Source organism: Phascolarctos cinereus, unplaced genomic scaffold, assembly GCF_003287225.1.
Source record: "Phascolarctos cinereus isolate Bilbo 61053 unplaced genomic scaffold, phaCin_HiC Scaffold_726;HRSCAF=1367, whole genome shotgun sequence".
NCBI classification, from domain to species: Eukaryota; Metazoa; Chordata; class Mammalia; order Diprotodontia; family Phascolarctidae; genus Phascolarctos; species Phascolarctos cinereus.
Window position 1 is genome coordinate 356,687,977 of NW_027556098.1, and position 23,526 is coordinate 356,711,502.

Here is a 23,526-nt window from a genome sequence, read left to right on the forward strand (position 1 = left end):
AACCATGGCTATGCTAACTAGATGCATCCAGGGCTGGGCTGCTGCTACAGGAGTGGTGGAGAAGGAGCTACCACATACCTGGTGAGTGTATTTAGCAGAAGGGCAGGGACCCTACTAGCTGTGGGTCCTTACAGGAGAGCAGAGTCCCTGGTTTCAGTTCCAGAGAAGAAAGGATAGTTGTAGTTTGCAGCCACCAGGGGGACTGCAAGGAGTAAGATCATTTGTGGACCAGTGTGACCTGAGGCTCTAACCACGGCTTGGGAGTGAAGAGGATAGCCCAAGGTTGGGTCTGGGGATAGACCTCAGAAAATAACAGTAAGAAAGACCTGAGACTTGGGGCATTATTCCCCATATCTCAGTATTAGAACTTGATCATACTAATAGCTGCTAAAAATAAAATAAATTAAAAAATAAATAAAAATGAGCAAGCAAAGGAGAAAGAATCTAGCCGTAGATAGCTACTATGGGGATAGAAAAGATCTGGGTTCATATTCAGAGGAAGCCAATGGAGCTAAAAAGAAAAGAGCCATTCCTTTTTCAATGAGAAACCTCAAATGGTTCCAAGCACAAAAAGATTTCTTAGAAGAACTTAAAAAGTACTTTAAAAATAAAAAAAGAGAGAGCAAGGAAAAATTAGGGAAAAAATAAGAGCAATCCAAGAAAATCAAGAAAATTATGAAAAAAAAGTCAACCGACTTGAAATAGAGAACCAGAAACTTAAGGAAGAAAATAATGCCTTGAAAACTAGAATTGGGCTTTCCGGTGTTGGCGGCCCAAGCAAAGGAGCAGAAATGGCACCTCAGAAGAGGAAGGAAAAGAAGGAAAAGCAGGCCATCTGCCTTGGACCTCAAGTTGCAGAGGGAGAGAATGTGTTTGGTGTCTGCCATATCTTTGCTTCTTTCAACAACACCTTTGTCCATGTGACTGATCTCTCTGGCAAAGAAACCATCTGCCGAGTTACTGGTGGGATGAAGGTCAAGGCTGACAGAGACGAATCTTCTCCCTATGCTGCTATGTTGGCCGCTCAGGATGTTGCCCAGAGATGTAAAGAACTAGGCATCACTGCCCTTCATATCAAATTTCAGGCCTCAGGGTGAAATAGGACTAAGACCCCTGGCCCTGGTACACAGTCTGCCCTAAGAGTCTTGACACATTCTGGAATGAAGATCGGGCAGATTGAGGATGTCACTCCAATCCCCTCTGATGGTACTTGCAGAAAGGGTGGTTGCTGTGGTCGTGGTCTGTAAATATTGTCTGCTGGATTATTTTTGTCAATAAAAGTGTCACAATGGTCAAAAAAAAAGAAAAGAAAACTAGAATTGGGCAAAGGGAAGACAATGACGTCCTAAGACACAGAAAAAAATAAAACAAAATCAAAAGAATGAAAAAGAAGAGAATGTGAAATATCTCACCAAAAAAACAACTGATCTGGAGAACAGATTGAAGAGAAATAACATAAGAACAGTCAGGCTGCCTGAAAATTATGATAAAAAAGAATCTTGATATAATATTATAAGATATTATCAAGAAAAATTGCTCTGAAGTTCTAGAATGAGAAAGCAAAGCAGAAGTAGAAAAAAATCCACTGATCACCACCTGAAAGAGATCTCAGGAGGAAAACTTACAGGAACATCATAGCCAAGTTTCAAATATCCTAGGTTTAGGAGAAAATATTGGAAACAACAAGAAAAAAAAGTAATTTAAATATGGTGGAGGTACAACAAAGATTATACAAGATCTAGCAGCTACTATGCTGAAGGACCGTAGGTCTTACAATACTATATTTTGCAGAACAAAAGAGTTAGAGTTACAACCAAGGGTAACTTACCCAACAAAGTTAAGCATAATCTTGAATTTTAAAAAATGGATATTTAACAAACTGCAAGACTTTCAGGTATTTGTTTTTTTTTTAATTTTTGACAAATGCTAAAACTTAAATACATAAGAAAATAAAAAGAAACATTATAAACTTAAATATAAAATAAGAAAAATGGCACCTGCACAGCAGACCATAGAAGAGGATTCAACATATATAGCAATAACTTTTCGTTTCAAGAAAGCCTATGTGTTAAACACTGTGCATTATGTTGAAAGCTGTCCATCTTTTCTTTGCTTCCTTGTTGTAGGTTTTCTTTTGTTCTCTGCTGCACGCTTTTCACTTTCCCCTCTCTCCTCCCCTACCCACCACCCCAAGACTACAATTGTGCATTGGATATATTTATATATAGGTATTGTTATATACATATACATATATACACATACATACATATGTCCATACATATACAAACATATATTTTCCATAAGAGATTCTACTCCTAATCTTTGTTTTTGTTTGTACATGTCTCTTTTTTTCCTGTCTCTTCTAATTCCTCTACTTTATTTCTACCTGTTACCTTACCCTCCTGTTACTTAACTTATCCCTACTCCAGCAATCCCTCACTTGTCCTCCCATTCCCCTAAATCTAAACCCCCTTCTAAATTCCCCTTTTAACCTATTTCCATGCCTCCCCTCTAAAGATCCTTTCTTTATCTTCTCCCTCTTCCCTATCCCTTTACAATTTCATTTCTTTCTAAATTTAGAATACTTTTATACTCTTCTAAATGTATATATATTTCCCCCTTAAACCCATTCCTGATGAGAGTAGGTTTCCAGAACTAACAGCCCTTCTCCCCCATCTAATTCCTCTGTATTGGTTCTTCCTCTTGCACTGCATTTGTAAAAAATAATTACTCTTTTAGCTGTACTTGAATGGTTTTACTTTTTGAAGTCAGATCATACTCAGGTCTACCCCTATCTTCCTTATAAGTTACCTAATTACTGGTAACAATCTTAGACATAGGTTTTACATTTTTCATACATAAACAGTAAATATTCTATCCTTATTTAGTCCCTTGTAATGGTCATTGCTATATACCTTATATTTCTCTTCACTCTTGTATGTTAAATCTTCTATTGAGTTCAGGGTTTGTTTTTTTTAACACACATCTGAAAGTCTGACAATTGATCAAATGTCTATTTTTTTAATTCAGAATTATGCTTAGCTTTGCTGGATATATTTTCGGCCAGAAACCCAGTTCTTTTGCTCTTTGATATATAGTGTTCCAAGACCTGCAATCTTTTGGGGTCGCCACTGCTAGGTCTTGTGTGATTCTAATTGCCATATGTAAATTTTTTTTCTTGTTGCTCATAATATTTTGTCCTTGATCTGGGGGTTTTGGAATTTGCCTATAATATTCTTGTGAGTTTTCCTCATAGGATCTCTTTCAGGTAGTGATCATTGTATTTTTTCTACTTTCCTCTCTTGTTCTAATGCTTCAGGATAATTTTCTTTAATTATTTATTATATTATTATATCAAGATTCTTTTTTTGATTAGAACTTTCAGGTAGTCCAATTATTCTCATGTTTTCACTTTTTTATCTTTTCTCGAGATCCGTTGTTTTTCTTATGAGATATTTCACATTCTCTTTTATTTTTTCATTCTTTATTTTTATTGTTTAATTTCTTCATCTCATAACTTTGCTGGCTTCCTCTTGCCCAATTCTGATTTTCAAAGAGTCATTTTCTTCCTTAAGATTCTGGATCTCCTTTTCTAATTGGTTGACTTTCTTTTCATAATCTTGTTTTTCCTTCTATTATTTTTCTTTTTAGTTTTTCCTCAGTCTCTCTCATTTGATTTTTAAAATCTTTTTTAAGTGCTTCAGTGAATTCTTTTTGGGCAGGTGATCATTTGACACTACTCCTTGAGGTAGAAGAGGGTTTCTTTGCTTCGGTATCCTCCTCTGAAGACAAATGCCAATCTTCTCCATTCCCATAGTAGCTCTGTATGGTTGGATTCTTTCTCCTTTGCCTGGGCATTTTTTCTTTTTTGTAATGATTTAGTTTTTATAATCACCGCTAGTCCTGGGGTATGGGGGATGGAGCCTCTAATCCTCTTTAGTTCTCCCTTCTCACCCTGAATTCAAACCAAGACCTCCAGCCTCCTTTAAGTGCCCACAGCCAGGGGGATTCCACCCCACTGCTTCCGTACCCACCCGGCATTTACTGGTTCTTTCTCACCACCCACTACATCGTCTCTGTAGCACAGCTGGGTCTGGCATTCCTTGTCATCAGAGGTTTCCTCAATCTTCCCCAGGTCAGACTCCCAACTCCCCTCACTGTCCCAGGGGTGAAAGTTCCTGTAACTGGGTGGAGGCAGCCTCCCAAACCAGCTAACCCCAGGGTTTGCAGATGGCTGTTAAAGCAGACCCTAGCCTGGAGGTGTTTACTCCTCACTGGGAGGAAATCTTTTTCAGGATTTTTCTTCAATTCTCAAATTGTCCTTGGAGGACCCCTCCTTTTGCCTCTACTCTTATTTATTTTCACAGATCTAAGTTTGCCCAGAGGTGCTATTTTTATCTCTTTTGTGGAGGAAAATTTTGAGAGCTTGAAATTTTCTGACCTACTCTCCCATCTTCCCAGAATCTTCTCCACTTTTAGGTATTTGTGACAAAAACAGCAGAATTTAAGGGAAAATTCAACATATAACATCGAGGAGAAATATAAATATTAAGGACCATAAAGGACTCAATAAGGTCAAATCATTTACTTCTTATATATGAAAATATTATCAGTTCTTTTATGACTGTCATTTTTATTTGAGTAGTTTGAAAGGCTTGGGCTCAGTTGAATATGATGGGATAATTAAAAAAAAAACTAGTTAGGGAGAGATAAAAAGGAGCAATTATCTCATACAAATAGGGCAAAAAAGGAAAAATTGATACTGAAGTTAGTAGGGGAGAGGACGGGTAGTGCTGAAACCTTACTCTCATCGGGAATAGGTTAAAGAAGGAATAACACATATATTGAGAAATGTATAAAAATCTTTTAAAATCAGAAAGAAAATAAGAGGGCAAAGGGATAAGGTGGGGGGATAGGATAAGGGAAGAATTCCTGGAGGGGTGGGTAGGTTAAGGACTAAAAGGGTAACATAGCAGGTAGAAGTAAAGCAGAAGAGTAAGGAGGGATAAGAATAGGGTGAGAAGGATAGGGAAGAAAAATAGGAAGGAGGAAAATATACAGGTAATTATAGAATGTGAATGGGATGAATTTACCCATAAAATGGAAACTGATAGCAGATTAAAAATTTGAATTCAACAATATGTTGCTTTCAGGAAATGCTCTAAAAATGGGAGATACACACAAACATAAAATAAAGGTCAAGAGTAGAATTTGTTGGGGGCAGCTAGGTGGTGTAGTGGATAGAGCACCAGCCCTGAAGTCAGGAGTACCTGAGTTCAAATCCGGCCTCAGACCAAACACTTGACACTTACTAGCTGGGTGACCCTGGGCAAGTCACTTAACCCCAATTGCCTTTAAAAAAAAAAGAGTAGAATTTGTTATATAAAAAAGCAGGGGTAGTAATGATTTCAGACAAAGTTAAAGCTAAAATAGATTTAATCAAAAGAGAAAAATAGGGAAACTATACTATGTGTCAGCCATATTATTCAATATTGTTTTAGACCATTTACAATAACTAGACAACATAAAATACCTGAGAATATGTCTCTCAAAACAGAGACAGGAACTATACAAATATAAATGTAAAATACTTTTTATATAAAGTTATATCTAAATAATTAAAGTAATATTTATTGTTCATGAGTAGGTAAAGCCAATATAATTTTTAAAATGACAATTTTACCTAACTAATCTATCCCCATTAAATTACTAAAAAATTATTTTACTGAGTTAGAAAAAATAATAAAATTCATTTATGAATGGAATGCTGAAATAGTGAAGCCCCCTCAGTGTAGGATAAGAGCTGACCCCTTCCTACATTTCTCAGAAGCTGCCTTGCTAAGAAAGCAGAGTGTCACCACATCAGGTGACAAAGCCACATCCTGTTCACCAGGATTCTATCCCTCCTCAGACCCCTTCCCTAGCTGTTAAGCAAACGGTTCCTTGTTTTGCACCCTTTTTGTCCTTTGTTCCCTCGTTGCTGGGGAAAAGTTCCCGCGCTTAGACTGTGAGCTCCCAAGCCCAGCCAATGGGAAGAAGAGCCAGTGGGTGGGTGGGGGTTCCACACATTAGGGTCTATATAAATTTGTTCTGAACTATATGCCCTTGCCCTTTCTCGCTGATGCCGTCTTGAGCAACACAGAGAGTGTCCTTTCTCATGAGAAAGCAATTAAAACTCCTTTTTGCCTTTCTTAAGAAAAGCCTCTTACTGATTATTACAAGGGGGTCACAAACACCCCACATGATTTAGAAGAACAAAAGTCAGGAGCTTCAAAGAAACCAGGGGAAAAAAGACGTAAAGGAAGCAGATTCAGTAGTATCAGACCTTTAACCATATTATAAGGTAAGAGTATTGTTGAAATGTAAAATTGATAATTTTGATTATTTTAAATTAAAAATTTCTTGTATAAATAAAACCTATGCAGCCAAGAATAGAAGGAATGCAGAAAATTGCCCCCAAACCCCACCTTTCATAAACAATGTTTCAGAAAGAATGTGAATGGGTTGGAACATTGCTGTGGTATAGGAAATGATGAATTGGTTGGTTCAAAAAAAATGGCAAGACTTGGACTTATGAAAGAAGATACTATCCATTTTCAGAGAAACAGATGACAAGTGAAAATAAGCATAGTAAGGTCTTACATATATGTGTGTGAGTGCATATATGTATATTTATGTATATCTATTGATATCTATATACACATACATGTATATATGTGTGTGTGTGTTTAATTGTAGCCTTCTTGGATGAGGGGGAGGGGGAAAGTAAATAAAATAAAAAATAAACAGCAGAGAACAACAGAAAATCTACAAGAAAGCAAACCTGGACAGCTTTGAAAACAATGTGTAGTATTTATATATAGGTTTTCTTGAAATGGAAATTTACTACTTTATATTGAATCCTCTCTTATGTTCTGCTATGTACATGGTGATTTTTTTTCTTATTTTGTACTTAAGTTTAAAATAAAGTTTAAAGCTTTAAAGTATAAAAAAAGAAAGAAATTTTTAAAAAAGGAAAAGGAGAGACTTCAACAGATAAAGATGGGAAGAGGGTTAAGTCCATTCCAGATATATACCTTGTCTTCCTTTCACTATCTTTAATGCTAATGCTTTACCTTAGGTGATTAGTCCCAAATAATCATGCGTGTATCATACTTGTACATAGTTGACTACATATTGTGTGCTCCATTACACTGTGAGATCCTTGGGAACAGGGACTATCTTTTGCCTTTCTGGCACATGGTAGTGATGAGGTCTAGAGGTTAGGGGTCCTTGAATCCCAAAATCATGACACGCGGATCCTGTCCGAAAGAATTCAACCCAAGCCTTCTTTCAGCCAAAAACAAGGTTTATTGAAGATTTGCCATATTAGCTAGACTTCTTAAGGAATCTTAGCATTTACTGGCTATTGTCTAGATTATAAGAATCCCAGCATCTTAATGGAGACAAGATGGACCTTACATACAGAAAGCCTGTGGGAGGGATCTAGGAGTGGCCAAGTAGTTTGGGAGGAGGGGCTTAAGGAGATCTGGATGGGAGTGGTCAGTAAGGTGGGTGACAGAACTCCTGGGACCTGGACTAAGGGTGGCCAAGGGAGAATGGAGCCTAGCTGGGATTAAGGGTGGGAAATGGCTGGGAGCCATACATAGGGAGTTAAGACAAAGGAAGGCCAGGCTAGGTTAACTGAATTGGGAGATTGGGTGAAAGGCCAGTTGATGGGATTATAGCCTCAGGCTAAGGCCAGAGATTTGGCCGGGTGGGAAAGCCCAGGGTTTTTCCTTTCTGAGGCCCAGATCCCAATCCCATCAGTAGGCACTTATTAAATGCTTGTGGACTGACTTCTTCCAGCTGTAACAAGATCATTTCACAGTTGGCAAGATAAGTACTTTCATCAGAGGCTAGGTATAAGAGGCAGATAGAATGTCTAGAGAAAAAAAATCAATTAAAATACTATGATTTTGTTTTTTGTTAGTAGAGTACTAGTCAAAATTTGATAGGGATATGGACAAACCTTGAAAGTCACAGAAAACTTAAGTTTAGGCCTTTTCTGTCAGGCTGGCCTAGGTTCCATTCCCATGGGTCCCTTGTGAGTGGCATGACAAACATAGGATAAGGAAAGTGAAAGGCTGGGAGACTTGAGCAAATAGTGATTTGCATCTCCCCACAGATCATTTCAGAAATACCTGGTTTCTTCCTAAGCCTGGGGAAGATCTAATCTGATCTTTGCTTCAAGATCAGCTCTCTGCAGGCTTAACTATAGCAAATGTATCCCAGGGCCAGTTCATAACTTGAAGGAGCAAAAGAGGGAAGCTGGGCTCATAAATAGTAAAACTTGATGGGTAGGAGAGGGAAGGAGAAAGGAAGAAAAAAAGGAAAAGAAAATGTGTAGGCAGAGGAAGGGAAAAGAGAAGGAATATTGGCAATTTATTTGCCTAGAAAAACAAACTTTAAGTAGATATGGCGTTTCCCTTCCATTAAAAGTCTTTTTTCTAATGAGTCATTGTGATGCGAAGGAGAATGTTCTCAAAACCTAAATCTGAGGCCTGCAAACTCAGGCACACCCTACTAAGATGGAAATTATTTGAATATAGGCCTTAAAGATGGGCCTCCCTCCTTGCCAAAGGCAATCCTCCCTAGTCTAGATGGATCCTTGATGCCTTTCCTCCTGTCTTTTCTAACAGATTGCCTCCACTATTATCCCCTCTCTTGCTTTAATTTTCAATCTCTCTCTATTTACTGGTTGTTGTTTTTTTCCCCATTGTCTACAGATACACTCAAATTTCTCTCATCTTGAAAATTCCTCACGACCCAACTATCACCTGAAAGCTATCATTCTATATCTCTTCTTCCTATCTTGGCCAAACTGTCCTACACTCATTGACCTTATTTCCTCTTCTTCCACTGTCTCCTAAAACCTGCCGTGGAGTTTCTGACTTTGTCATTCTCTAAACTGTTTTGTCTAAAGGTAGCAATGATCTCTTAATTGCCAGATCTAATGGCCCTTTTACTCAGTGATCACCCTCCTTGACCTCTCTGCAGTATTTGACACTTTTGATAACCCTCTCCTATAGGATATTCTCTCCTCTCTGCATTTTTTGTGAAACTGATCTCTTTTGGTTCATCACTTACCTATCTGACTGCTCCTTCTTAGTCTCTTTTGATGGGTTATCATCTTTGTGATATCCATTAACTGTGGGTATACCCCAAGGCTCTTTCTATGCCCACTTTTCTTTTTTTAATTTAATTTTTTTTTATTCTATGTTTAATGACTACCAAGGAAAAGAAGGACATTTACAAAGTAGAAGAGAAAAGGAGGACTATATATGATACTGTGAATCTCCATTTTGTACAACTTCCTTTAAAGAAGTATGTAATACATTGAACATGTCACTTTCAAAGGCAAATTTTATTTTTTTTATTAATTTATTTTTAGTTTTCAACAATCACTTCCATACTATTTTGAGTTTTAAATTTTTCACCCCCTTTCTCCCCACACCTCCCTCCCCAAGACAGTGCACAATCTGATATAGGCTCTACATATACATTCCTATTAAACATATTTTCACATTAGTCATGTTGTAAGGAAGAATTAGAACCAATAGGAGGAACCACAAAAAAGAGGAAACAAAACAAAACAAAAACAGAAGGGAAAAAAAGAGCAAATAGTATGCTTCTATCTGCATTCAAACTCCACAGTTCTTGCTCTGGATGTGGATACCATTTTCCTTCATGAGACTTTTGGAGATCCTTGCATTGCTGAGCTAGGTCTATCAAAGTTAGTCATTGCACAGGGGCAGCTAGGTGGAGCACTGGATAGAGCATGGGCCCTGAAGTCAGGAAGACCTGAGTTCAAATCCGGTCTCAGACCAAACACTGGACACTTACTAGCCGTATGACCTTGGGCAAGTCACTTAACCCCAATTGCCTAAAAAAAAAAAAGGTTAGTCATTGCAGAAGGTGGCTGTTACTGTGTACAATGTTCTCCTGGTTCTGCTTACTTCACTCAGCATCAGTCCATACAAGTCTTTCCAGGTTTTTCTGAAGTCCACTTGCTCATCATTTCTTATAGCACAATAGTATTGCATTACATTCATATACTACAACTTGTTCAGCCATTCCCAATTGATGGGCATCCCCTCAATTTTCAGTTCTTTGCCACCACAGAAAGAGCTGCTATAAATATTTTTGTACATGTGGGTCCTTTTCCCATTTGTATGATCTCTTTGGGATACAGCCCTAGAAGTACTATTGTTGGGTCAAAGGGTATGCACATTTTTATAGCCCTTTGGGCATAGTTCCAATAAATTTTATTTTTTAGTAAAAAAAATCTATTTTCTCTCCCACTCCTGGCCCCATTGAAAAAGAAAGAGGAATAAATTTTGTAACAAATATGAATTGTTAAGCAAAAGAAACTGCCGTATGACCATATCCAAATTAATGCATAGTTCAGTCTATACCCTAGTCCAGGGGTAGCCTCAAGGCCACATGTGGCCCTCTAGGTCCTCAAGTGTGGCCCTTTGACTGAATCCAAACTTCACAGAACAAATCCCCTTAATAAAAGGATCTGTTCTATAAAATGTGGACTCAATCAAAAGGCCACACCCAAGGACAGGAAGGCCACATGTGGCCTCCAAGCTGCAGGTTCCCCACCCCTACACTAGTCCATCACCTTTCTATCAAGAGGTGGGGTAGGATGTTTTAAGATGAGTCTTCTGGATCATAGTTGGTCATTGCATTGATGAGAGTTCTTAGATCTTTCGAAGTTATTTGTTTTTAAAATGTTGTCATTACATCAATTATTCTGATTCTGATCATTTCACTCTGCATTAATTCATACAAGCCTTCTCAGGTTTCTCTGAAACTATCCTTTTCATCATTTTTATGGCACAATTCATTCATAAAGCGTACAATGAATTCATATACCATAATTTGTTTAGTCATTCTCAAACTGATAAACACTCCCTTAGTTTCCAGTTTTTAGTTACTATAAAATTTTTTGTACATATGAGTCCTTTTCTTCTCTTTGATCTCTTTGGGACATGGACCCTAAAGCAGTGGTATTGCTTGGTCAAGTGTTATACATGGTTTAATAACTTTGGGGGCACAGTTCCAAATTGCTTTTCAGAATGGCTAGACCAGTTTACAACTCCATCAATAGTGTATTAATGTGCCCATTTTCCCACAGTCTCTCCAACATTTGTTATTTTCGCTTTTTTTTTCAACTTGAATTATCTAATAGTTATGAGGTGGAACCTCAGAATTAATTTAATTTGCATTTTTCTAATTATTAGTAATGTGGGGCATTTTTTTTAATGTGGCCTAAATAGCTTAGATTCTTCCCTTGAGTACCTGTTCATATTCTTAAATCATTTTTCAATTTCAGAATGGCTCTTATTTTTATACATTTGAATCAATTTCCTGTGTATCTTAAAAATGAGACCTTTTTCAGAGAAACTTGCTGCAAAGATTTTCCCTAGGTACTTATTTCCCTTCTAATTTTATCTGTATTCATTTCGTTTTTGCAAAAACTTTAAAATTTTATGTGGTAAAAATTGCTCTTTTTTTTTTTTGTAATCCTATCCATCCTTTTTCAGTAATGAACTCTTCTCCTATCCAAAGATCTGACAGATCCATTAGATTGAAATTTGCTTGAGGGCAGGGACTGTCTTTTGATTCTTTTTTGTAGCCCTAACACTTAGCACAGTGTCTGGCATTTAGTAGGCACATTGATTATTGATTATTTTAGGTAATTTCTTCCTTGTTCCTCTAATTTGTTTATGATATCACCCTTTACGTGGAAGGGAACAAGCATTTATTGACACTTACTATATGTTAGTCATTATGTAAAGCACATTTATCTCAAATATTATCTCATTTGATTTTGACAGTTTTGAGAAGCACATGCTATCATTTATATTTTTTCCAGTTCATTTTTTTTTAGATTCAAGGTGATTTTTTTCTTTTTTTTCTTTTTTTAATTAATTAATTTTTAGTTTTCAACATTCCCTTCCACAAGCTTTTGAGTTTTAAATTTTGTCCCCCTCCCCCACTCCTTCCCCAAGACAGTGTGGAATCTGATATAGGCTCTACATATACATCCTATTAAACATATTTTCACATTAGTCACGTTGTGTAGATGCTCTTATTATTCCCACTTTACAGATGAGGGAACTGAGGCAGAGAAAATCTAAGTGACTTGCCCAAGGTCACATAGTAAGTGAGGCTGGGTTTAAATCTGAATCAGGTCTTCCTGACTCTAGGTCCAGTGTTCTATCTATTGCTTGACCTGGCTGCTTTTTTGTCTAAGTATGTATCCATTTGGAGCTTCTCTTGCTATATGGTCTCAGATGTTGGTCTACACCTAATTTCTGCCAAGTTGCTTTCTAATTCATCCAGGAGTTTTGGTTAAATAATGAATTCTTACTCCAATAGCTGGATCTTCAGGTCTAGGCTACTGTGCTCATTTGCATCTGCCTAGTCTGTTGCACTAACTAATCTCTCTATTTTTTCACTAGTATCAAATCATTTTTATATGATTACTGCTTGGTAATATGGTTTGAGATCTGGTATTGGTAGGCTCCATTCCTTTCCTACTTTTTTTTTTCTGGGCCTTCTCTTCACACTCTCTTCTGGCTGGCTACCTCATGCATTAAATAATCATCTCTATACAGAGACTCTCATATCTATATAGTAAGGCCTAGACTGAGCTTCAGTTTTGTGTCACCAACTGCCTATTAGACATCTTGAACTGTACATCTATGCCATAGTCAATTCAAACTCAAAATAGAGTTTTGTCCAGAATAGAGATCATTATCTTTTCCTCTCAAAACCAATCCTCTCCTGAACTTCTCTATTTCTGTCAAGGATACTACTGAGTTCTAGTTACCCAGGTTTGTCTGTCATCTTTGATTCCTTATGTTTCTCTATCCCACATAACCATTTATTTGCCAAATCCTGTTTCTACCTCAAAAACATCTCTGGCATCTATCTCCTCTCTACTCACATATCCACCTAGTTTTGGCTCTCATCCTCTGGCTCCTGAACTATTGCAATTAGCCATCTAAAGTAATTTGGGCTTCCTGCCTTGTCTCTCCACTCTAATCCATCCTTTGCACAACTACCAAAATGATTTTCCTAAATTGTAGTCCCGGCCATGTCACTAAGCCAATGGCTCCCTATTACCTCCATGACAAATACATACTCTTCTGGCATTAAAACTGGCCCTATTCCACCTTTCCTGACTTACTACACATTACTTTTCTCTATAAACTGTATGGTCATATCAAACTCATTTTGCTGTTCCTCACACATGACATTTTATCTCCTGGAGGATTTCTAAAATTGATCAATGACTTTTTTACTCTTAGTTTAAGCTAAAGTCTTTGAATAATTCAATATTGGTGTCTAGGACTGGTTCACATTTGGTTCATACCTCAGGTTGATTGATTGGCTCATTGAAAGTGCTCTCACCTGACACAGGTAACTGGTCTAAGTAGGATAGAATGATGTATTTTTAAAAAAACATTTTCACATTTATTTATTTATTTAATTTTTAATTTACAGAATAAAATAGCATTTTTATAACATCATATAATATAAAAGATTATTGTACATGAAACCACAAATCTATTATGTGCAACTTGCTATTCCTTTAAAATATATAATAGTTATGTAAATTTCTTTTTTTTCTTTTTTCCTTTTTTAAAATCTTTTTCTTCCCTCCCACACTCTTGAGATGGCTACCATTAGACTATATATCTATATATACATTATACACACACACACACACACACACACACATATAATTGATTAACTCAACCCCAATCCTTACAACAAGATGAACTTTAAGGTTACTTCCAGATCAAAGTCTATGATCCTGAGACCCTGTGTATTTCAACATAATGTTTGCCTGTCTAAATTTGTGAGATCTCATATGGGGAATTAGTTTCCTTAACTGTAAGATACATCTATATCCACATCTAAAGCCCCTTGCATGTGGCATGAACTTAATATTTGTTGAATTAAAGGAACTGGACTAAATAGTCGTAGAGGCTTCTTCCACTTATGCCATTCTCTGTTCTAACAAAATTTAAGATGCTTTAAGATGTAGAGCTCTGGTATACAGAGAGGCTTGATAACTTCATTGTGAACACATAGCCAGCAAATATCTACCACAGACTTAGTAGTGGTATTTATTGCTGGGTCAAAGCTCTGCACAGTTTTATAGCTCTTTGGGAGTACTATTTATCTGAATTCAGACTCAGGTTTTGTCATTAGTATTCGCCACTGCACCATAGTCCCTTTCTAAAATTATATACTGATTTATGAATTTTCAACCTACATGGGACCATAGACATGGTCCTGAAAGAGACTACAAAGCTTGTCTAACTCCTCCATTTTAAAAATGAGGAAAGGGAGATCCACAGAGGTTAAGAGACTGGCCCAAGTTCTAGTAGAGTTAGGATTTGAAGCCAGGTCCTTTGACTTTGTGCTCTTTTTAGCATTATGCTACAGTGCCTTCCTTCAACATATATATAATACACATACACACACACACATAAGTATATGTATATGTGTGTGTGTGTGTGTGTGTGTGTGTGTGTGTATATATATATGTACATATGATCACACATTCATTGGTTTATTACAATAATAGAACATAATATTCCTTATATTTAGAGATCATTTGTTTGGCTTAGTTTTCTAAGCTAAGTTTTTGGCTAAGTTTTCTAAAGCTCACTTTTCTAGAGAGCTTTCAGGTTTTTAAAAATATTCATTTACTTCATTAAATATTTCCCCATGACATGTAAAAAATTTTAACTATCATTTGAAAAAATTTTGAGTTCCAAATTCTATCCCTCCCTACAACCCTTTCCCCCTCCTAGAGAAGGCAAGCAATTTGATAACAACTATCCATGTGAAGTCATGCAAAACATATTTCCATATTAGCCGTGTTGCAAAAGAAAACAGACAAAAAAAAACCAAACAAGGAAAGTAAAGCAAAAAAGCATGCTTCAATCTGCATTCAGAGTCCATCAGTTCTCTCTCTGGAGGTGGATAGCATTTTTCATCATGCATCCTTTGGAATTGTCTTGGATCATTGTCTTGATTAGAGTAGCTAAGTCAGTTGATCATCATTACAATATTGCTGTTAATGTGCACAATATTCTCCTGGTTCTGCTCACTTCATTTTCCATCAGTTAATATAGGTTTTCCCAGGTTTTTCTGAGACCATCCCCCTCATCATTTCTTTTAACAGAATAGTATTCCATCACAATTATATACCACAACTTGTTCAGCCATTTCCCAATCGATGGGCATCCCTTCAATTTTTAATTCTTTGCTACCACAAAAAGATCTGCTATAAATATTTTTGTATATCTAGAACTTTTCACTTTTCTTTGATCTTTTTGGAATACAGACTTGGTAGTGGTATTGCTGGGCCAAAGGTCTGCACAATTTTATAGCTCTTTGGGAATAATTCCAAATTATTCTCCAGAATGGTTGGGCTAGTTCACAACTCTTCCAATAGTACATTAGTGTCCCAATTTTTCCACATCCCCTCCAGCATTTATCATTTTCCTTTTCTGTCATGTTAGCCAATCTGATAGGTGTTTCTCACAGTTGTTTTTTTTCACATTTCTCTAATCAGTAGTGATTTAGAGCATTTTTTCATTTGACTATTGTTAGCTTTGATTTCTTCTTCTGAAAACTGTGTGTTCATATCCTTTGACCATTTATCAACTGGGGAATGGTTCTTATTTTTTAAAATTTGATTCAGTTCCCTATATATTTGAGGAATGAGTCTTTTATCAGAGAAATTTACTGTAAAAATTCTCACTTTCCTGCTTTCCTTCTAATTTTGGCTGCATTAGATTTGTTTGTGCAAAAGTTTTTTAATTCCATGTAATCAAAACTATCTATTTTACTTCCTATAACCTTCTCTATCTCTTGTTTGGTCATGAACTCTTCCCTTACCCTTAGATCTGACAGACACATTTTTCCATGCTTCCCTAATTTACTTATGATTTCACCCTTTATGTCTAAATCATTTATCCATTTTGACTTTATCTCGGTATACAGTGTGAGATGTTGGTCTATGCCTAGTTCCTACCAAAAGTTCCCAGCAATTTTTGTCAAATGTTGAGTTCTTACCCCCAAACCTCGAATCTTTGAGTTTATCAAACACTAGATTATTATGGTCATTTACTTTTATGGATTGTATACCTATTCCATTCCATTGATCTACCACTGTATTTCTTAGCCAGTACCATACTGTTTTGAAGATTACTGTTTTGTAATATAGTTTGAAATCTGGAACTGGTAGGCTACCTTCCTTCACTTTTTTTCCACCCATTGATTTCCTTGATATTCTTGACTTTTTGTTCTTCCAGATGAATTCCGTTATTATTTTTTCTAGCTCTATAAAATAATTCTTTGATAGTTTGATTGGTATGGCACTGAATTAACCTAAGTTATTAACCTAGGTAGAATAAGTAAATTAACTTAGGTAGAATTCTTTTTTTTTTATATTGGCTTGAACTACCCATGAGCAATTAATATTTATCTAATTGTTTAGATCTGTCTTTATTTGTGAAAAGTCTTTTAGATCTGTCTTTATATGTGAAAAGTGTTCTGTAATTGTGTTCATGTAATCCCTACATTTTTCTTGGCAGTTAGACTCCCAAGTATTTTATGTTGTCTGCAGTCATTTTAAATGGAATTTTTCTTTCTATCTCTTGCTGATAGATTTTGTTGGTAGCATATAGAAATACTGATGATTTATGTGGGTTTATTTTGTATCTTGTAACTTTGCTGAAGTTGTTAATTGTTTCAACTATTTAGTTGATTCTCTAGGGTCCTCTTATACCACCATATCATCTACAAAGAGTGATAGTTTTGTTGCCTCATTGCCCATTCTAATTCCTTCAATTTCTTTTTCTTGTGTTATTGCTATAGCTACATTTCTAGTACAATAATGAATAATAATGGTGATAATGGACATCCTTGTTTCACCCCTGATCTTACTGAGAAGGCTTCAAGTTTATCCCCTTTACAAATAATGATTGCTCTTGATTTTAGATAGATTACTTATTATTTTAAAAAAGGCTCCACTTATTCCTATGCTTTCTAGAGTTTTAAAATAGGAATAGGTGTTGCATTTTGTCAAAGATTTTTTCTGCATCTATTGATATAATCATGTGATTTTTGTTGCTTTTATTATTGATATGGTCAATTATGCTATATTAAATCAGCCCTGCATTCCTGGTATAAATCCTAAGTGTCAACCTATACCAATCTTCTTGACTAGAAAAAAAAAACCTGTAATTTAGATTTTCCTGGTGGCTTATCAGTAAGGCAATCTCCCCTTTTATTATGGTGAATATTGGTCCAGGATAGAGTCATTGTTGGGGAAAGGAGAGACCTGGCTAATTCTCAAGAATAAGAAGAGAGGGAAGTTAATGCTAGAAGGAAGAAAAGCAGATTAATCAACCAGAAGAACTAGAGCTTGGCTACACTCTTGCTCCTCAACACAGAAGAAATGCAAGAAACGCTAAGCCAGAAAGCACCTTTGCTCTGTTATTTCACTAAGTTGCCTTAAAGATCCACAAGGTCTGTGGTTAGGCCAACAGCGTTCAACTGCACTAACCACTGATAGGTCAACTCAGCTGATACCATCTGCTGTCTTCCAATGAGAGAAAAAAAGAGGAAAATGAAAAGACTTGTTATTGGGCTCCCATCACCAAGGTGTTCTTTAGTGTTGCACATTTCGTATCCCATCTGGTGCCCGGATATAACTGAGCACAGACTCGCAAGCCAATTTAGAACTGCTCCCATCTATAAAGAGGCACTTTGTTTCTCGCTAGGTACTTGGTCCTCCCCTGCCTGTGTACGCACAATGTCTGGCTGCCCTGGGAGGATGAAGGGGCAAAGCAATTGAAATTCAGGAGGACATCTGTTACAGAAGATGAGTGAGCTAAAAAAAAAAATTCCCTTTTCAACTGGGCCTTCCTCCCTTTGTCCCACCCCCCTGGCCAGGCACTTCCCGGAATCTCCTTCGCTGGGGCAGTGGGAGCAGCTGCGTGTCTCTCCTGCTCCCCTTGCTAGGCTGGGCAGAGCGGAGCCGAACCGAGCTGCCGGTGGGCAATGCGAAGGGAGGTGCGCCACAGGAAAGGATCAGCGGAGGGAGAAAGGTCTGCGCTTAGCTACGGTGGCTGGAGATAGTCAGGGACGGGCGGCACACAGTGCCCGGCTAGGGGGAGCCCCTAATCCAGGGCACGAGTCCAGGGAGATTTCTGGAGGCAGAAACGCAAGGAAGCCATTTTCCCCCCTCCCCCCCCCCCTTTTTTGCCCGGGGGTTTGTCTCTTTTTTCTTCCACCCCAGCTTGGCTTTCTTTCAAAGGCTGTTTCTCTTAGGATTTCATGTATTATTCTGTGCTGTGCAAGTTTTCCTGGTTTATTCCTTTGGCGAAATATGTATTGATTTGGCTTTTCACCCCAAATCTCGTTTTCCATTTTCACACAAATGAAAAATAATCCGTGAAAGTTGCTTTGGAAAATATGGAAAATAGAAAAACTATGTGTCGGTTTTTATGTTATAGAATATTTATAAGAAATAGAACGCATAATAATGTGATTATAATGATCATCGGTTAAGAATGAATAAAATAAAAATTTGTTATTTGATTGTTTTCGTGAGAACTCCAGAGGAGATATTTTCCGATGTGATATTGCAATATGAACATTCAATTCAACAAATATTTATTAATCCCCTTCCTATTTGTGCCAGGTGCTGGGAAGGATGGAAAAATTAATTAAGACGTTTTTTGCCTTCATGCAATTTAGAATTTAGATGGAAGAGCGATGGGGATATACATTTTGTCCTGATACGTAGTGGAAAAGGCATGGGACTTGGGGGAAGGATCCTGATTCAGGTTTTCACTAGCTTGATGACCTTGGGCAAGTTCTGTACCCAATTTCCTCAGTTGCAAAATTGGGAGTAAGTCATGAAAGAGACCAAAGGCTTGTATATTACCCAAATGCCTCCTGGCTATGCATTATGAATACTTTCTTTGAGAAGATGGACATGAGCACTAAAGAGCAGCTAAAAATAAAATTAATTATATTTTAACAGACAGGAAATGACTCATTATTGGTGTGCACATCATTCCTGAATCAGACCTGCTTTGTTAAAGCAAAGATCAAATTTAATGTAAAACTATGTAAGAGATAAAGTAAAAGAAACCAGGATTTAATTAATTTGATGTTTAACTTGCAGTTACACAAAGACTAATAGAGCCTTCCATCCTATTCATAAGTGTCAGCCCTTTCCAATTCTAACCTAGCTTTCCATTCTGATGGCTTATTATTTCAAATTTTAAGCATTTGTTAATCCTTGCTTATGATCTTTAGTGTTTTAAGCATTTCTTTTACGGTAAAGGAAATGAATAGTTGCCCTATACCTTATATCTACTTTGTACATTGAGCATCATTTCTAGAAAAGGACTTCTTTGGACTTTTTTAGGGAAAAATGAACCATCACCAAGCTTTGTTATGGAGATTTCCTTAGAACTCTCAGGAAGGGGCATAAAAAGCTAGTGAGCCCCCAAAACACCATATACCTTATCTTTTCCGGTCTATCTTTTCCAATACTGAATCTAGTTTTATTCCAGAACCAGATCTAGAACCCTTTGTAGGAGAACACCCTGCACGTCAAATTATATATATATATGTATATATATGTATATGTGTGTATATGTGTATATGTAAACACACTTATGTAAATAAATGTATAACATTATATAAATTTAATTATAATTGGTAACTATAAATCATATAAATAATTAGGAACGTATTTTAAAAATATAAATAAATTATGTAAAATTGTATATAAATATGTAAACATATAATATATACATATATAATGTGAAGTGCAGGGTGTTCCCTCCCATAAAGGGTTCTGAATCTGGTTCTATAAATATGTGTGTATGTATGTGTGTATAATATTTAATTTTCTATGTACCTATTTTCTTGACAATAAAATGTAAGTTCCTTGAGGACTGGTACTATTTTATTTTTGTCTTTATATCCTCAGCACCTTGTGCAGTGCCTAACACATAGTGGGTGCTTAATAAATGCTTGTTGAATTGGGGTAAATTAAAAGAAAGAATAAAAGTGAGGGGCAGCTAGGTGGCACAGTGGATAGAGCACCAGCCCTGAAAGTCAGGAGGACCTGAGTTCACAAATCCGGCCTCAGACCAAACACTTGACACTTACTAGCTGTGTGACTCTGGGCAAGTCACTTGGCCCCAACTGCCTTAAAAAAAAAAAGTGAGAAAAAAATGACATGTATTAAAACAACTCCAACCTGAACTTTTTAAATGAGTTGTTGCTAAAAAATGGGAAATGGATGGCAAAGACATTATAACAGATTATACATGTTTCCTATAAAATTTTAAGTTATACAAATCAATTGCTATAACAAAGAGGTTAAAAGAATCTATAAACTTCCTCAGCTAGTAAATATATGCTCGCCTTTCCAAGTGGAGATATATATGGAAATCTGGTTTAGAATAAAAACTTATTTGCAAAATCTTGTGGAGGAGGATGGTGGAAGTTTAGTATTTAAAACAGGAAGAAAACTGGAGGAAAAACAAGCTTGCAGAAATTTTGGAAAGAAACCCAACTAAGCAGTCATCCTAAGTGTAATTAAGGATGAAACTAGAAAGAAGTTAACAAACACAAAAAACATGAAAGATCTGCAAAAAAAATTTACTTATAAACTCTTGTCATCCTCAAGGGCAGCAATACCACTACTAGACACATACCCCAAAGAAGTCAAAGACAAAGGAAACAGATTTACATATAGCAAAATATTTATAGCAGCACATACATAAGTGTCAGCAAAAATATTTATAGCAGCATTTGTTATAGCAAAAAATTGGAAACAAAGAGGGTTCTGGTCAGTTGGGGGATACCTGAACAAGTGGTGGCATGTAAATGTAATTAAATATTATTGGTAAGAAATGATTAGTACTACAAACTGAAAGACTCTTATAAAAACTTGGATATATTACTGTAGAGTGAAATGAGAAGAGAGCACGATTTACACAATGAGCACAGTAATGTAATGAAAGCAACTTTGAGAGACTATAGAATTCTGGTCTATGCATGACTAATCATGACTTCAGAAGACTGATGACAAAGCATGCCACCTTCCTCTTTGCAAAGTGTGATGGACTGGAGGTGCAGACAAGATGAATGAACATTTTCAGATATGGCCCATGAGTCAGGTTACTTTGCTTGACGTGAGTGGGTAGCAGTGAAGATTTTAAAAGACAAAAAGATAGAAAAGAGCATCAATGACACATTTTTAAATGCATAGTATACCCAGAGGAAAACAAAAAGAATTTCAGAAAGGGATGCAAACAAACTGTACTTCAAAAATATAACAGAAGTTCAGTTTCATACAAAATCCTCATTTTTGTTCTTTGTATACTTAAATGTTCATATTAATTGATTATTCAGTTCAAGATAAAAACTTTTTTTTTAAAGCAGTTGACCTAAATTATGTATACACAGTAGAAGACCATTATGGAGAAAACACAATTTTGAAGGTGTGAGATTAATTCTCAAGGAATCTAAAAAGGAGAAATTTCCAAAGGCATAAAACCAATTTCATATATTATTAATATTACCAAAAATAAGGTAACTGAGAGAATACCAATAAATTCTGACCCATATGCCAACTTTCCCATTGATAAAATTTTTTTGGTTTTATTTAATTTTTGAGACCAAGTCTTTCTGTCTTTCCTAGATTGGAAGTGCAGAGACCAATTTTGGGCCTGTCCCCATTGCTGATCTGCACAGAAATTTTGACCTGCTCTGTTCCCATGTTGGGAGGTTTGCCTCTCCTTGGGCATAGCCTGCTAACCCCCATGTCCTAGAGTCTCAACATATTGGTGCCTGTCGTAGTATGGACATTAGATTGGCTTTAGTTGTATTGCAGTTCAGCACTCTCAGATGCAGACTCAAGCTATTCACTAGACTCAGTGTCCTCTGGTAGCAGGAATTACAGGTGAGCATGACCATGCAAGTTGACACAAAATTATTATGACAAAAACCTATACATAGTGGGAAACAGCATGCACAGTGGATAGATAACGCCTCAGGGTCAAGTAGAGCTGGGTTCAAATCCTGCCTGTGGCAAATACCAGCCTCATGAACCTGGCCAAGTGATTTAACTTGTCTGTGCCCCAGACAGCTCTCTAAGACTATAAACTGTGGAGAAGACGCTGATCTGCACGGGTAAAAAGAGTTCTTTACTTCACGAGGAACTCCTTATAGTGAAATTACCAGTCCAGTTAAAATGAGTCGGTAACACATAAATCAAGGACATTCTTGATGAACATATGAGAAGATAAAAGGCAGACTTTTAGTGGACTAAATCGTTTTGTTGTTTTTTTGCGAGGCAAGTCAGATTAAATGACTTGCTCAGGGTCACACAGTCTGACTAAGTGTTGGACTAAACATAGGCATATGAGTGACTGAAAGGTGAAGGAAATACAAAATCCTCTTGTGCTTATTGAACATAAATAATTTGATTCTGTAGAGAAAAACGTTGCCTTAAAGGCTCTCTAGCTGCCTCCGTGGAGGTCCGACCCTGTGCAACTGACGACTTCTGGAGTCTAGCTTCTTGTTTTTGCAGGCCCGGAGTTCTCTGTCTTGTTTCTCGTTCTTGTTAGTCTTCTCTGTACAACGTTGTCAGCAATCTGATAATGGATCCAGTGGTCTTTTCTTAGCTCTCATCTCTTGACCCCCACCCACTCCTGCATGCACTCTCTTCCCTTAGCGTCCGGGTTCAAGCTCTCTTCCCCGTTCTCCTGCCTGTCTGACGGTTCCTTCTCGGGCTCCTTTGCTGGTTCATCCTCCATCTCCATATCCCCCCATAGTTCCTTCCTGGGCCCTCTGCTTTCTCTAATACTCTAATACTCCATATTGTCAGCTTCCATAGATTTGGCGATCATCTTTATGTGGATGACTCTTGAGTCTAAATATCCAGTCCTAATTCTAGCTCCGCATCGTCAGCTACATGCTAGACAGCTCCACCCGACTCTCCCGTTGGCATCTCCAATGTCCAAAATGGATCTTATCATCTTCCATCCTAAAACCACCCATCTTGAAACTTCCCTATTTATACTGAGGGCATCATCAACCTGCCAGTCATCCAAGTTCACAAACTCAAGTCATCTCTGACTTTTCCCTCTCCTTCACCTCCCAAATATCCAACCAATTACTATGTCTTGTCAAATTGTACTTCCACCACACTTCTCATATCCATTCTCTTTCTCTTCCATCAGAGATTCATCACTCAGGTCTTAAAGCCTCTCACCTTATAATAGCCTCTTAGTTTCTTTGTTACAATCTCTTCCCTTTCTAATCCATCATCTACACAACCACCAAAATAATTTTTCTAAAATGTAGGTCTAACTATGTCACTCCTATTCTTACATCTCGATTATGATC

The 23,526-nt window shown here is 36.9% G+C and overlaps 1 pseudogene; it reads left to right on the forward strand.

Annotated features, from left to right (window-relative positions):
- The first annotated feature begins 791 nt into the window (after positions 1–791).
- LOC110205995 (small ribosomal subunit protein uS11 pseudogene) lies at positions 792–1,247 on the forward strand (annotated as a pseudogene).
- Positions 1,248–23,526: the final 22,279 nt, after the last annotated feature.